This window comes from Simochromis diagramma, unplaced genomic scaffold (assembly GCF_900408965.1).
Source record: "Simochromis diagramma unplaced genomic scaffold, fSimDia1.1 OVJJ01000590.1, whole genome shotgun sequence".
In the NCBI taxonomy this organism is placed as follows: domain Eukaryota; kingdom Metazoa; phylum Chordata; class Actinopteri; order Cichliformes; family Cichlidae; genus Simochromis; species Simochromis diagramma.
This window is the reverse complement of record NW_024387057.1, coordinates 1,633,034-1,647,611: the sequence shown is the minus strand read 5'-3', so window position 1 is coordinate 1,647,611 and position 14,578 is coordinate 1,633,034. Positions and strand designations below refer to the sequence as shown.

General features: G+C 39.4%; 1 protein-coding gene and 1 long non-coding RNA gene across 2 annotated transcripts in view; one reads left to right on the top strand and one right to left on the bottom strand.

Moving 5' to 3' along the window:
• gal3st3 (galactose-3-O-sulfotransferase 3) overlaps positions 1-14,578 on the top strand; it is a 46,796-nt gene that overhangs the window by 8,198 nt on the left and 24,020 nt on the right. The window lies entirely within an intron of this gene.
• Positions 3,648-13,330, bottom strand: LOC120741978. Its single transcript, XR_005697736.1, has 3 exons — positions 13,218-13,330; positions 11,910-11,911; positions 3,648-3,660 (listed from the first exon to the last, which is right to left on the bottom strand). It is a non-coding gene; the product is annotated as an uncharacterized LOC120741978 (long non-coding RNA).

Below are 14,578 nucleotides of genomic sequence, written 5' to 3'. Positions count from 1 at the left end.
GACTTACAATATATTTCACTTTGGCTCAGTTTGAAAAAAAAGAGAGCTTCTTTTCAATAGACTGGATCCTATTACCTCTTATTCATTAGGCTACAAGGAGCAAGATGAGGCACACGGATCAATAGAGGACACCTCCGAGGGCCGAGCAGTGCTGACAAACACACGGCTATTTATTGCTGAACACTGTAATAGTTTGATGATGATAATCCATTTTCAGCTGATGTCAGTGCAAACAATTATTTTTTTCAGTGGATTTATTTCTCACTTTACTTGTTTCACTTGTTGTGCTGTTTATTTTACCCGAGGAAACTATTTTATTGTGCAGCTTGAATTATTGAAATTCGAATATTTGTTTAAATTTCTCGTTCTCTTTGATTAAGAACCACAGGGGGAATAAAGACAGTTTTTTTCCGTTTTCTTTTGACTATTCTCGTCTCATTTTTACCACCTGCCTTGCACCTCTTTCATCCTGAAACAATATGTTTGGTCTAATAAAGAGGAGGAACTTAATGAGTGTGCTGAGCTGCCCAGGCAGGCGAGTAAAAGCCTCCGTGAAGTGCTAACGATGTTTCTTCCGGAGGCTGCCGGTGTCAGGTTAGAGGCGGGCTCTTACACACTTTGACTCCTTTTACCTGTGTGTTTGGGTTTTTAATCATGAGGTCTGCTTACCTGTGTGTGTGCATGTGCCTTATTTATTCGCAGCAGCATCTGTGCGCTGGTGTGTGCATTACGTGGAGTTACAATGCACAGGGCTGCCCGCCCCTTGGGGATTCTGGTGTGGACCCTTAATTAATCCGTTTTCTGGCCGGAGGGCCTCTGTTATTAGGTTTTTACAGAGAAGCTGGCTGAGTCCTAACAGCACGATCTCCGAGAGCACAACACTCACTCACACAGCTGTGCTTCCAGCAATGTGAGGACAGTTCACATAATGAAATGTTTTCCATAACTTCTAACAAATACCCTTAAAGAGTGATAAGTCAGTTCAAGTTCAAACAAACTGGATTAGCAGCAAAGCGTCAGCTGCCCATCCTTTCATATGATCAGCTTGCATATGTAACATAACTTATGCTTAAACCTATGGCTGTAAAAATGTATATGGACGGACCTGCGGGCTGTCTTTCAACCTGGTGCCACCACCTTAGGTTATCACTCAACATAACATTTTGAAATCACTGACTTTCAAGTTAGTTCATAATTAGAGATGGCACATACCACTTTTTTATGTCCGATACCGATATCATAAATTTGGATATCGGCCGATACCGATATGAATCCGATATAGTGTGTTTTTTAATTAAAACTGTTTTTTTAATATCTTGCTGCATTTTGTATAAGTTCAAATTCAAGTTAAAAAAAACAAACAAACACTAAAGCTATTCTGTTATACCTGTATGCAAAAAATATACTGCACCCAAAATATTTCATAGTTCAGCAATACTGATCAATCTAATGAACTTAAACCTACACCATCCTTCTTATTCTGGTATTTTAAAGAGTAAGCAACCTAATTAGTTGCAAGCTCCCAGCAAAAAAAAAAAAAAAAAAAATAGGGAACCATCAGCCACCAGCACAGATGGTATCTTCCCAAAGGAAAAAGTACTATAGCGTACTAGGGTATATTAGACTTAACAGTTACTATATACAGTAATGGACTTCTATACATTTTACATCAGATTAAAACTTTGGGTGTAAGATTCAGATAATTATTTATTAAAAGCTAGACATTTTAAATGAGAATAAGAAAGAAAAGTATGTCTTTGTGCCCCCTTTTCCCTGTTCATGCCCTATCGGCCCCCCTGGCTAAACTTTGCTAGATCCACCCCTGCACAGTTACAGCCGTCAGCTGCGTAGAAAAAGATCCTGGTGTAGAAAGTAATATTAAATACATTCTAACAACAGCTTATCAAGCTTAAACGTGCTACTGTTGTTCAGCTGCTGGTTTTCTCTTTCTGGCGCGAAGTGGGTGATAAACAAACATGAGAGACGGACTCGCGACAGAAAAGCCGATCAGCTAATCGTTGATCAGTTTCATGATTGAAGTAGCAGCAGGAGAGGGAGGGAGAGAGAGAGAAGAGGCAGTCGCTCCATATATCGGTTGTTAAGCTTAACACGGGAATGCTTTACAAACATTCAGAGATGTACTTACACACCTGCTTTACTTCTCTGGGATAACTTTGTCGGAGATGAAATGACAGTTTGGTAGTGAGGCCACAAATGCTGAACCAGACAGCAGGTCTCACATGCCACAGCCGCTCCATCACGTGATGCATACTGCTCTGACGCGCTAGGGTTGTGAGCCGAATTACGCCATGTCGCAAGTTTTGTGAGGTGCTGTCGTGATATTTAATGGATCGGATTACATTTTTTATTTCTCTCCGATATCCGATCCAGTAATTTAGATCAGTATCTATGAAGCGCCTTGAGGCGACTTTTGTTGTGATTTGGCGCTATATAAATAAAATTGAATTGAATTGAGTATCGGACTTAATATCGGATCGGTCCATCTCTATTCATAATGCCATATTTAAGTTAGCCCGATGACTGTTTACATGCTGAGTGATTTTTTTGATGACAGACTGCATATGTTGTGTTACTGGATCTCATCTTACCCAGTTTGTATAATAAGGAATTAACAAACAAAAATCACACTTGATGTTCGTCTTCTTTGACTTCTAAAACTCAACCTTTCCTCAAAAGTTAAGCTTTAGTCCTGCTTCAACTCTTTCCCCCATAAAGATAAGAAGATCTGGCGACCTTTACACCTCAGTATACTGTATATCAATAAAGACGTCTAACAATGGTGATCTGATAGAAACTATTCAATCAGATCACCAACAGAAAAGTTTATGCATTTTTTCCGAGGGTAGCTGCTCAGGCTCTCTAACTTCTGTGGCACACCTGCTCATTTTATTTTACAAGCAGGTTTCAATATGACCAAAGACAGCCTGAGTGTTTGCAGGCTGTCAGTCCTGGGCCACCCCTACACCTGTGTTCTCACAAACAGTTCAAGTTAGAAAAACGAAAACTTTCCTTTAAGCGTCGCCATCAGCTGCATGCCCCATGTTTTACCACCTTGCCCCACTGAAAATATCAGCACCACATTACTGTGACACTATGTGATACACATACAAAGAGTAAACATGGCACAGGAAGACTGTAAATACAGGTGTGAAAGCAGTAAAATGGATATGCACACATGCATGCCTGCGAACACAAACTGTGCGCCTATGAGTAAAACAATGTGTGTTTGAACAGTTACACCTTACCGAGCTATCAGTTTGTATTTGTTTATAGTCATTTCTATAAACGTCCAAACAAAAACACTTGTCACCAAGTGTTTTTGTTTTAATCTATTAATGTCTACATACATACATAACAGGTCTCATATAGTTAAAAAAGAAGTTGACCAGCTGCAGGCTCAGCAGCACTTTCAGATAAGAAGAATATGAGAAATTGTTTGGTTCTTAAGGTTGACTGATCTTAATACCTTTAACCAGCTGGTTTGCCAACATCCAACTTTATTTTTCATTATTTTTTTATCCTTCTGTAAATATTGAAGAGTTATCATGTCACTGCATTATGATTAGATTTGAATATACTTATTTTTTTAAATTCAGATGAACTCACAAAAACAGCTGTTTTTTTTACAGATGTGTGCTCCTCACAGCGCAGCCACTACAAACGGGATTTATAGAATATGATTCTGGACATAAAACAGAACATAAAGCATTTAAAATGAGCTCAATCTTTAACATTTGCAGCAGTAAAATTAATCGAGAAAGCATTTTTCTGCAGAATAATCATTTTTACTTTGGTTATTTTATAAACACAATTTTTCAGAAATCCAGTCTTATGTGTACTGAGGTGGGTTTATTGTTTAGTTTCATAAAGGAACAGTTTGAAAAATCCACCACTAATAATAATAACTAGTTTTTGTTAATATAGTTTTTAATTGACTAAAGAAGTAATACCATCTTATTATTCTTCAGCAGGAAGGAGTGCAGACATGCAGCACAAATAGTATGTTTTATTGTGATTTTGTTTGGTGTATGTGTGTTTTGGGGGCAGTCATGCAATTCGATTAGGAGCATGGCATCAGATACCTGAACCGTTCATGTTATCGAGCTTGCAAATACAGCTTAACTTATTTGAAAGCAAACATTAAAAAAATAAATGTATAGGACAGCCTGAGGGTTTACAGGCTGTCAGTCTGGGGCCACCCCTATACCTGTGCTATAGGTTCTCACAAACAGTTCAAGTTAGTTTCAGTCTGCCTGACAAGTTGCTTCGTTTATGCCCTGAGGCTCACGAGACTGCTTTTGTCATGTGAATGGATCTCGTGTGACACAATCTTTATAATAAGGTATAGAAAAACGAAAACCTCCCTTTAAGCAGCTGCACACGTTTTACCACCTTGCCCCACTGAAAATATCAGCACCACATTACTGTGACACCTCGTGTTCGCCTTCTCTGACTTCTGAAACTCAAACTCCAGTCAAAAGTCAGACTTTTGTCCTCAGCTTCTGAAAATATCCTCTGCAAGAGCACAGACACACAAATACAGGAAGACTGTAAATACAGGTGTGTAAGCAAAATGGATATGCACACATGCACAAACTGTGCACAGCTAATAACCTCAAAAACGAATGCAAACACACTTTGTCAGCAGCTTTCAGTGGAACGTTTTCTGTCCCTGGTCTGTACAAAAATTTTAAAGTAAAAAAACCCCAATATGTCATTCTAACAATAACACCTGTGTTACAGTAAAACAGTATCTTATCTGAGCAGTGAGCCCTTTTGCTTCATTTCTGTTCAAGTTTCATGTCTTTTTTGTGTATTTCCTGGTTTATGTGCTTGATCAGATCATTACTTCAGTTTTAAGGTTGAAACCTTTTGGAAGTAAACCTGTGGTGGTTAGAGCTGCAGTGTAATTTTAGTTTCTTGTGTTTCAGTTTCGACTGCTTCCCTCGCGTTCCCCTGTATCCTGTCAGCGTTTGTCTCGTTAGGCGTGCTAGGCTCGATGTCATGCTATTTTGGCCACTTCCCTTGGACAAAGACACTTGGAAAAAGTCTCTGTTTGGGATCCCTGTGCTTCTGTTTAAGAGTTTGGATTTTGCCCCCTGTGTTTATGGACTTATTCACTCAACCTAATTTATTTTTCAGTTACTGGTTTGTCTGTGAGTCCTGGGTCCACTTTTTTTTCATGACACTTGCTTCATGACAGTTATTGCTGTTAGCTTCCTTATGGCTAAGACCAGAGTCATTACTCAGTTGCTGCTGGTAACACTAGTGACGTTCATTTACAGTTCTTTTACATAAAAACTGAATATTTTACGCAAATCCTCACGTCCATAATTATATATGGCAGGTGCATTTACATTGAGTGCCATATATGTCCCCTGATGGTTCATTGAGTCGCTGGTGTTACCATGTGTTTGTTTTTTTGTTACATCAAATAAAGTGTGTCATTTGATAGTTATTTTACATACATTCAATTTTGTTACACCTAAAGGTGAAGGATTACATCGCTAAACTTCTTTAATTTTTCTTCGAATATTTTCATTTTTAGAGCAAATAAATGGTTGTGGAAATTCAATAAAATATAATATCAGTATTTCTGTAGAATGACTCAACACCCTGCTTTTCTTTTACTTGTCCTGTAACACACATCAGTTCAGCCACCTGACTGCAGCAGAGTCGGGGTGTTTGGTTGAGATGCTCGAGCGATGTGTGAAATCTGATTACGGTCTTACACAGCTTCTCTCAGCGGCGGGAGGGCGATCTCTGTTACTGCCGCCTCGCCTGTCCCGTCTGGCTTCCCTCCTCCTGATATTCCTCTTCCTCTCTGTGGGACTCTGTCTGCATCACTACTCTGTATAATGGTAGTGTCTGGCCCAGCGGTTAGAGCCTCACATGTTTGCTTTTTTTTTTCTTGCAAGAGCTGATGCAATCTGTTCAGGTGCTGTAGAAATAAAACTTCAAAGAAAAAGGTGAAAGTTTTTTTTATGTTCGTGTGGATATTGTTTTTTCACTGGAGCAACAATTTGAAGGAAAAGAATCTAATTCAGGTGTCAGTACCTCAAATATTACAGGGGTCTTTTGAGGCTAATACTTATGCACTGATGCTACGCAGTGGCACAGGGAGGACAGAAAGTACACAACAACAAGGACATACATTTTGGTTTTAAATATGAAAGAAGCATATTTTAAGAATTGTCACTTGTGTTTGATGCGCTTTGATCTTATTTGGCAGTTGTAGCAAATTTTGGAAAAAAGCTATGCTAGCTAATTATGGCTTCGATCATAGCAACCGTTTGGCAACCACCGACTGATTGTAAGTGCTTGCTGGAGGTCTGTTGGAAAAATTGGTGTGGCTTTGGTCCAAACAGATGCAAAGCCTTGGTCACCTGAAGCTTATGTGAAAGACGCCGACTTGTCTGCAGAGAAGAGATAATGCAAGTTAGACCCCTTGAATTAAAGCTGAAAGTCCGCTCTTTAATCACATATTGATTGCTTGATTTAAAACCCACTGTGGTGGTGTACAGACAAAATTACAGAATACATTATTGCCCAAATACCAATAACACCAAGTCCAAATCCTATGACACGGCTCGCCTTATCAAGGTGGAATCACACAGAGCTTGTCCCCAATTTTTAAAGTTGCAATCCTACCAATTCTTGTAAATGCTGTCTCCCAGTGCAAATTTGTGACGATTCACATTTGCGTTTGAATTTTGGCCGTAACTGTGCTCCCTGAAACTTAAATTTGCATTTGGTGTGAACAGACCATTGCAGCTACTGTACATGTGAGCTACTTCAACAGGAAAGGAAAACCCAAAGCACAACCCTGAGAATAATGGAACAGGAAAGTACTGACATTTTCTATGTAATCATTCATGACCTGAACAGCATGAGTTTATTAGGCCCCGACTGTACTGCTATTGTTTCCCTGTTCCTTCGTTCCGCTGGAAGTGGGCAGACAGACCAAGCGTTCATCTCAGGAGAAAGCTCCTCTGCTTTCCCGTGAAACTGGGAGGACAAAGTCAAACCACAAGGACTTTGTTCGACTCGTACTTTTATCCTCCTCCATCAGCTCTGCAACTTGCCTTTGTCTTTTCAATGACTTTGTGTTTGCATATTTTCTCTCCGCTCAACACTTTTTCTCCATTTGGATCTCATCTGTGTGATCATCTGCGTGCTGAATATCTCGGCTTTTTCTCCTGTTTTGTTTCTGCCATCGTTGCCTTTATGTTCGCCTGTGGCGATGCACTAATAAAAAGACTCACCTCCGGCACGGTATGACAAAGGACACTTGCATTTCTATATCAGTATTAGCTAAGAAGCCTGGGTCAGTTGTTCTTCCCCCGCTGTTCAAAAAAAATAAGAAGGGTTTTTTTTTTTTTATTGTGTTGCCTCGCTTGTTTCCCCCCCTCTACGGTACATTCTTGCTTCTCTCCACACCAAAGTTTTGCCGCAGGCGGCGTGCCATATGCTTTTGACATTTTCAGAATAAGGAAAGCTTGTGGGAACAGCCTGTTTATTGTTCCATTGTGGTTAATTATTCAAACAGCAGCTCTCGGTTCAGAGCGGCCGGTTATCTGCAGGCACTGCCCCGTGCGAAGCTGGACTGACACTCTGTGCAGAATTCAAAATTTGGAATTCATCATTCCGATGCTGCTTTACTCCAGTCTGGAGGTGACAGTTGGAGCTGAGAGTAGAATAAGACTCCCTATTGTTGGTCCGGCAATTAGTCAGAAGTGCAGAAATAAGAGTGTAAATGACAACAATAGGTCATCAGTCAAAATCACAGCAGAGCACCTCCGTGGCACGCTGCCCATTATGGGCACATGTTATGATCCAGCAGCAAGTGATCTGAAATGAGTTATTGCACTCTTTGCAATTTTTCACATCAAAGTTTGTTTGTTTATCATTGTCGGGCAGGGTTTGCTTCATATGGAAAAACTGTGATGTGAAAGTGTTATGAGGCTCCAGAAGGAACTATTAAATTGGGTGGGTTAATTTGCATAACCAAATGCAGGACGCAGGGCACAGGAATGAAACATTAATGACTTTTTTAATGGCGATAACTTATAAACTACAAAGTCGAGCGATAAACAGAGGGAAAAATCAACGAATACAAAAACTTCAGCACAAGGAATCCAGAGTAAGAAAAAACAAAGAGTACTAATATAGGGTATACTCCTCTATGAGGACACCATGCAGATTACAACATAAAGGAAGACGGAGACAATATATATGTGACCTATAAGGGTGAGAGTTAACAGGTGGGGAGTTAACACAGCTAAAGACAATAAAAAGAAGGAGTCTGCAAAAGTTAAAATTCAATTTAAGAAGATAAAGGAGCCTATACAAAGCATCAGAAGAATATTTAAGAATTTTAAAAAACAATGCTTAACAAAGATAAATGCTACATTTCAAAGGATATAATAGTAAATCATATTTTAATGTAAATCTATCCATCGATCCATTTTCTTCTGTTTCTGGTTGAGGGGTTGGGTTGGTGGAGCCTATCCCAGCTGTCATAGGGCAAGAGGCAATGTACAGGATGTCTCAGTGCTAACACAGAGTGACAGACAACCATTCGCACTCACATTCACACCCATGAGCATTTTAGATTCCCCTGTTAGTCGAACCATACTAGGCGCATGTACTTGGACTGCTGGAGTAAGCTGGAGTTTCTGTAGAGGACCCACGCAGATCAAATGTAAGTAATTTCTCAAAACCAAAAAAGGATTAGATTTCCAGAACGTAAAAATCCTGGGTCTGAGAACACTCAGTTTGAAAGTAAACAGGTGAAGAGGTTTATCTCTGCTTCAGGGTAGTGGCTCCAAGCAGAAGTTGCTTGTATCACACAGACAGGACGGTGTTGAGTTAACTTGTGTGTCAGGCAGATGTCAGACTTCGACGATAGAATGTGTGGTATAAAAATTCTTCTGCTCTGCTAATTTTGATCCTTTACAATAATGTTGAATGTGAACCACCTTTAGTCATTTGGAAAAAAGGAATTAAATACATTTATACTTTCCTAAGCAATATGATGCCTCATAGAGTTGGAAGAACTTCTCCATAGAAGACTTTCCATCCTGTTTACATCTATCCTGTTTACATCTATCCTGTTTACATCTATCCTGTTTACATCTATCCTGTCAGTGCGCCCCAGGGTGGCTGAGGCTACAATGTAGCTTGCCATCACCAGTGTGTGAATGTGTGGATGACTGAATGTGTAAAGCGCTTTGGGGTCCTTAGGGACTAGTAAACCACTATACAAATAAAGGCCATTTACCATTTAGACCTCTATTACATTATTATGCACACATCAGTTATCTCTACTGTACTCCTAGTTTGAATCAAGTTTCTAAAAATGTGTTAAATATAAAATGTGATTCAATGTATTTTCATCAATAAAACATCAGTAAAATGTAAATAAAAACAGAATGCATTGATGTGCAAATCTCACAGCAGAACACAGAAAACACGTCAAATGTTTGAACTTAGACATTTTACCATTTCACACAAAATATGAGCTGATTTTTGACGGCAGCAACAGGTCAAGAAAGTTCAAAGAAACTTAAACAGCTGGAGGAACTTTTTGCAACTAATCAGCAACAGTTCAGTAACATGACTTCCTTTTTAAGACGCTCTGTTCATACTCTCTTTTTTTGCAATTTGCACCCCCCCCACAAAAAAAGAAAGAAAGAAAAACAAACAAACAAAGAAACGCAATCTACAGATTGTGGAACAATTTGAAATCACTGTCTGCAGGTTAAAGCTCTATCATGTAGAGAGACGTCATACGGGCAGACGTGCACAAAGTGCAAAACTGTTCAGTGGTCAGACCAATCAAAATTTTAAATGCGTTTGGGAAACAATGGATTCAGTGTCATCCAGACTCTTTTTTACAAAAAGAGGAGGGGGATGCTACGCAGTGGTAAACGTGTTGCTGCCATCACATTCAAAATTAGCTAAAGGTTTTCCTTAGGTGGTGCGTTTTCTCAGTTTATTGTGTTTCATATGTTCGGTGGTGAATAAAAGAGATTTGCAAATCATTGTTTTCTGTTTTTTTAATTTACATTTTTACACAGCGTCCAAACTATTATAGAAAATAGGGTTGTAAACGACTGTGTAGCACATGCAATGAAGCATTATAATTCCAGTGCTGATGGCAGTTTTTTTCTTTAAGTACTTTTTTTTAAAAACAGAGCTGTCTGTACTAGACTCATTGTTAGCTTCGTAACCATAGTAATCATTATATTTGCTACAGTTACTGTGATGATTTGACATTTAGTCCAGATCTGTCAGGATACCTGCTGCCTCTCATTCTAGCATGCACGTCAAAAAATGTGCATTAGGCGGGGTTTCACATAAGTGCCAGATTACATATGAGCCACAGATGTAGTTTTACCACTTTTATATGAAAAATAACATGTTGTTGAATGTCTCTCATTCTGTCTTTGCCTTGGATTAGCCTTCCTCATCAGTCCTTGGTGATGAGCTTCTGTTTGCCAGGTTTTATCAGAACTGGACATCCTTTCTGTCCGTTCCTCTCACTAATTATTCCACAAGTAATCCCGCAACACTGACGGTAATATCATGGTTTATTTGCTTTTTAATTTCTCAATTATCACCGCAGACACAACCAAAATTAACCAGAGACCTCTTTTCTATCAGTATGATAAACTGAGCTATCCGCCTTCTTCACAAATAATCAACAAGCTAGACACCCAATTAAGGCCGTTTGACCTGGTTATAATTGGGTATGAATAAGGATGGCGCCTTCTCCGACGTCTTTTAATTGCATGCAGGGATTTTCACTACAATAACAACGTAATGTAGATCTAGTATGCATTGATCTTTCCTTTTGCTGCTTGAATGTTGGATTATTGGCTCATTAGCCTGTGTTATGCAGGGGTGTGGGTTCAGCTTATGGGGGTAATGGTATCCAATTACAAGACCGGAGCTGGTCTGTGTAATGTTGCTCTTGTTTTTAATCGTTCTGCTGTGCAGTTAGTGCAGTTTTGTAGACAAAGCACCTCAACAAACAGTGAGCTCATTATTTGTTCAGCGCTGCTTAAACTTTTAAAATCTGGCACTGTGGGTTACACCCTTACATTTCTTCACTGACCGCATGAAGTATTGGGTGGGACGTGCTAAATACATGTACAATTCCCCAAACCAGCAGATCTGCTAAGTTACCAGCAGCACGCTTAATGATAATAATGATTGATGGCATTATAGCTCGCCTAATTGCATTGCTGCTTACTTTATAAACTATAGTACTTTGTCAAGATTCCCGACTTAAGTAACCCATATGGAAAAGAAATAGTAAAAACTTATTATAGACTTGCATAAGATGTGGCCTACTTCATATAGTGAGTCATATAAGGCTTATATGATTTACTCATGAAAGTGGCCACTTTCTCATTACTTTCATATATTGTTTTAGGAAGTATCCAAAACATACAAGTTTCATTTATATAATTTTTCAAGGGATCTTATATCTGTTTTCAGTTTCACACAAGACAGATACAAACTTTATAAGATTTATATATATCTTTTCCATATGGGAATAGTCACTCATTAACTCAGCAGTTAAAAAAGTGCTCCTGTATGACGAGATTTCAGACTGTGAAGACTGAAAACTTACTGACATTCATTTGTGGACATGAGGGCAGCAAAAAGTCTGATTCAGCTGGGAGCCAGTGCCAATAACAATTTTTTTTCTTGTTTGCTGCAAATTTTAGGGTTTCTTGTTTGTTCTCCTTTTACCCGGGAAATAAAGCAATCTTCATTATGAAAACAACAAGTACATGTTTCAGGTGTTTTCATTGCATCTTGAAGCTGGATTCAGTCAGAGCTAACTGGTGTGGCAGTAAATAAACATTGTCAACTTCTAACTCTAAATGATTTCTTATATCTAGGTACACAGTGTTGAAATTAACAACAGTTAATGTATGTCTGGGTCAAAAGAGGCATTTAAAAAAAAAGACCATGTTGATGATACAGTATCTCACCACGATTGCTTATGAAATCATTAATTTGACCTTTGCCTTGAGACAATTTGACTTAAGACCTAGTAGGTGGTCGAGGTTTGATTAAAGATTAACCAATACTGTAAGATAAGCAGTGATTTTTAGTGGCATAAACGTGATAAGATATTAACGTGGAAAACTGATTATAAATCTTGTAAAGAAATTTAAAATCCATACAAACTTAGTGAATGACTGAAAGTCATCTAAACACCTGCATAAAGTTTCACGAATGTCCGGCAGTTAAGATTCTCCTTGCATGGCTAAAAAGCACTCTTTCTACTTTGATGTAGAAATGGTGAAAAGACTCTTTTTTTCTGTAAAAGAAAATCAATTTCATGCGAAAGTACCTTTGAGTCACCTAACAAACAACAGAGAAGACCGGGCCTTGGGCGGGAATGAACAATAAAGACATTTCTACTGATTTTAGCAGCCCTCCTCACTACAGTCTGCTTCCTACTGAAAAATAAAAAAGCAATTTGGAGCACGAGAGCTCAAAAGGTTGCTGTTTTTTTGTCTGGGTGAGCAAAAAGTGTTTGCGTACATGCCTGCAGTTCACTCTGATGGGGCGTGATGCATTTTTGTGTGTGTGTGCGTCAGGGGAAAACACTCAAAGTATCGCTCCCTCGTCTTTCTGCATTCATATTCTGCTCAAGGAATTCAATGTGCCTTTTTCAACTCAGCTGTTCATTTACATAAGACACAGCCTTCTACTTTGCCAAATTAATTTGATGTTCTGAGGCGAAAGCCAGAAAGCATCTTCACAGGATGAGGCCGCAGCTTCCTGTTGGCTAGGCTGGCCCTACCTGAGGAGTTCACGTGTGCTTCGCTAGCGCACGTTGTTTTGCTGCTGCTACAAAACTGCAGTTGTTGGATTTACATAAAGCCCTCTGTGCCGCTGCTCTGTGCTTAAGCCCGGCACCAATTACTAGTGAGGGAGCAGAGTGATCCAGCAGGTTTGTTTGGACATGAGCCCTATTTTATATTCTTGGTTTACTGGATGACAGTTTATTCTGCTGCAGCGTGCCGCTTTGTTTCCGTTTCTCCACTTGGCAAAGATGAAAGAGAAAGCCCCACTTCATCAGTGTGACAAACAAGCAAGATTTGTGAATCTAAAACACACCAGTTTCTCTCATAATTACGATATATTTCCAGCAGAAAAACCTTTACCAGATCCCTCAAACTGAAGAGCTTTGACGGTGCCAGCACCAGAGCGGAAAACCAAAAGCGCTGCCTGCACGCTGCAATTAAGTTGAGACGCTGTCACAATAGGAGACAGAAGGAACATTAAAGACCCCTCTGCGAGGAATATGTACACACTTGTTCAAAAAGCTCGTCGGCTTTTATCAGTGAGTTGCAAATGCTCCTGAAGTGGACAGACAGATGGGGTGGCCTTTTGGTAATTAGTAAAAAGGCCAGCATGTGGATCAAATCCAGAGCCGCATAGACGACAGCGGGCAATCAGTCTGTCGGTGACACAGAACAATTACAGAGGGAGTGTCAAGTCCTGTTAAGATGCTAACATGAACAGCATAACTGATGCTTGACTTCTTCACATACCTGGCCTATTTGCCAACAAGGAATTCAATAAGGAGAGACCATTAGAAGGAACTGAACATAATTTATTGATATACAGAATTCTATTATGCTATTAGACTCTGATGGCTCATCACTGGGATTTCACCAGCAGAATGAAAATTCCAGCAGTGATAGGAATTACGGCAAAACTTCCCGGAGTCTAGATGCAGGTGGTGAAGATAAGATGCAGGGTTGGATGAAGTGACTTGGTTCAGGTGGAGATGGGGTGGAGGTGGGTTGCACGAAGGAGTTTGCAAGGGACAGAGACAGCTAGAGCAGGGCGATATGACCAAAAATATTTATCACGATATATAATTTGCGATAACGATATAACTGACGATATAATTGACACTAGACAAAATACTTTACAACTCCACAACTTTATTAGTGCAAAAAAACCCCATCAGTGTATTTTCACTTAAACAAGCAGCTGTTTTTTATGTGCATTAAAGCTACATAAAAACGTAGCAGTGCGAATTCCTTGCTGACAGTTTAACCAAAAGGCTTTTCCAGTGGAAACTGGCCGACATGTCATCAGCATAACCATGTATAATATCCACAAAACTTAAAAAGAGGTTATACACACACAATATGGTATATTATTAGTGACAGCAGAGCGGAGTGATTTAAAGTACGCAGAGTGCCGGCTGATTGGTTTAAGGAGGAAAGATGATTGGAGTACAGCAGTGATGTCAGCATTGAGTTTTACAGCGTGGGAAAGAGGAAGTGAGGAGCAGACCAGCAGTCAGACACCTGGGAAAGGAAACAGAGCGTCCTCATCGAGCTTATGCACAAACTTCATGCATATTAATGCATTTTTTTCCATAGGTGTGATGCAGTAGAAACAAGAAAAACTCTTTAACTATTTTTCTCATTTAAAACATCATGGCTTGATTTTAATTTTAATTTTCTTTTTTCACGCTGCGATTATGTTTTTTAGGACAGAGTTTTTC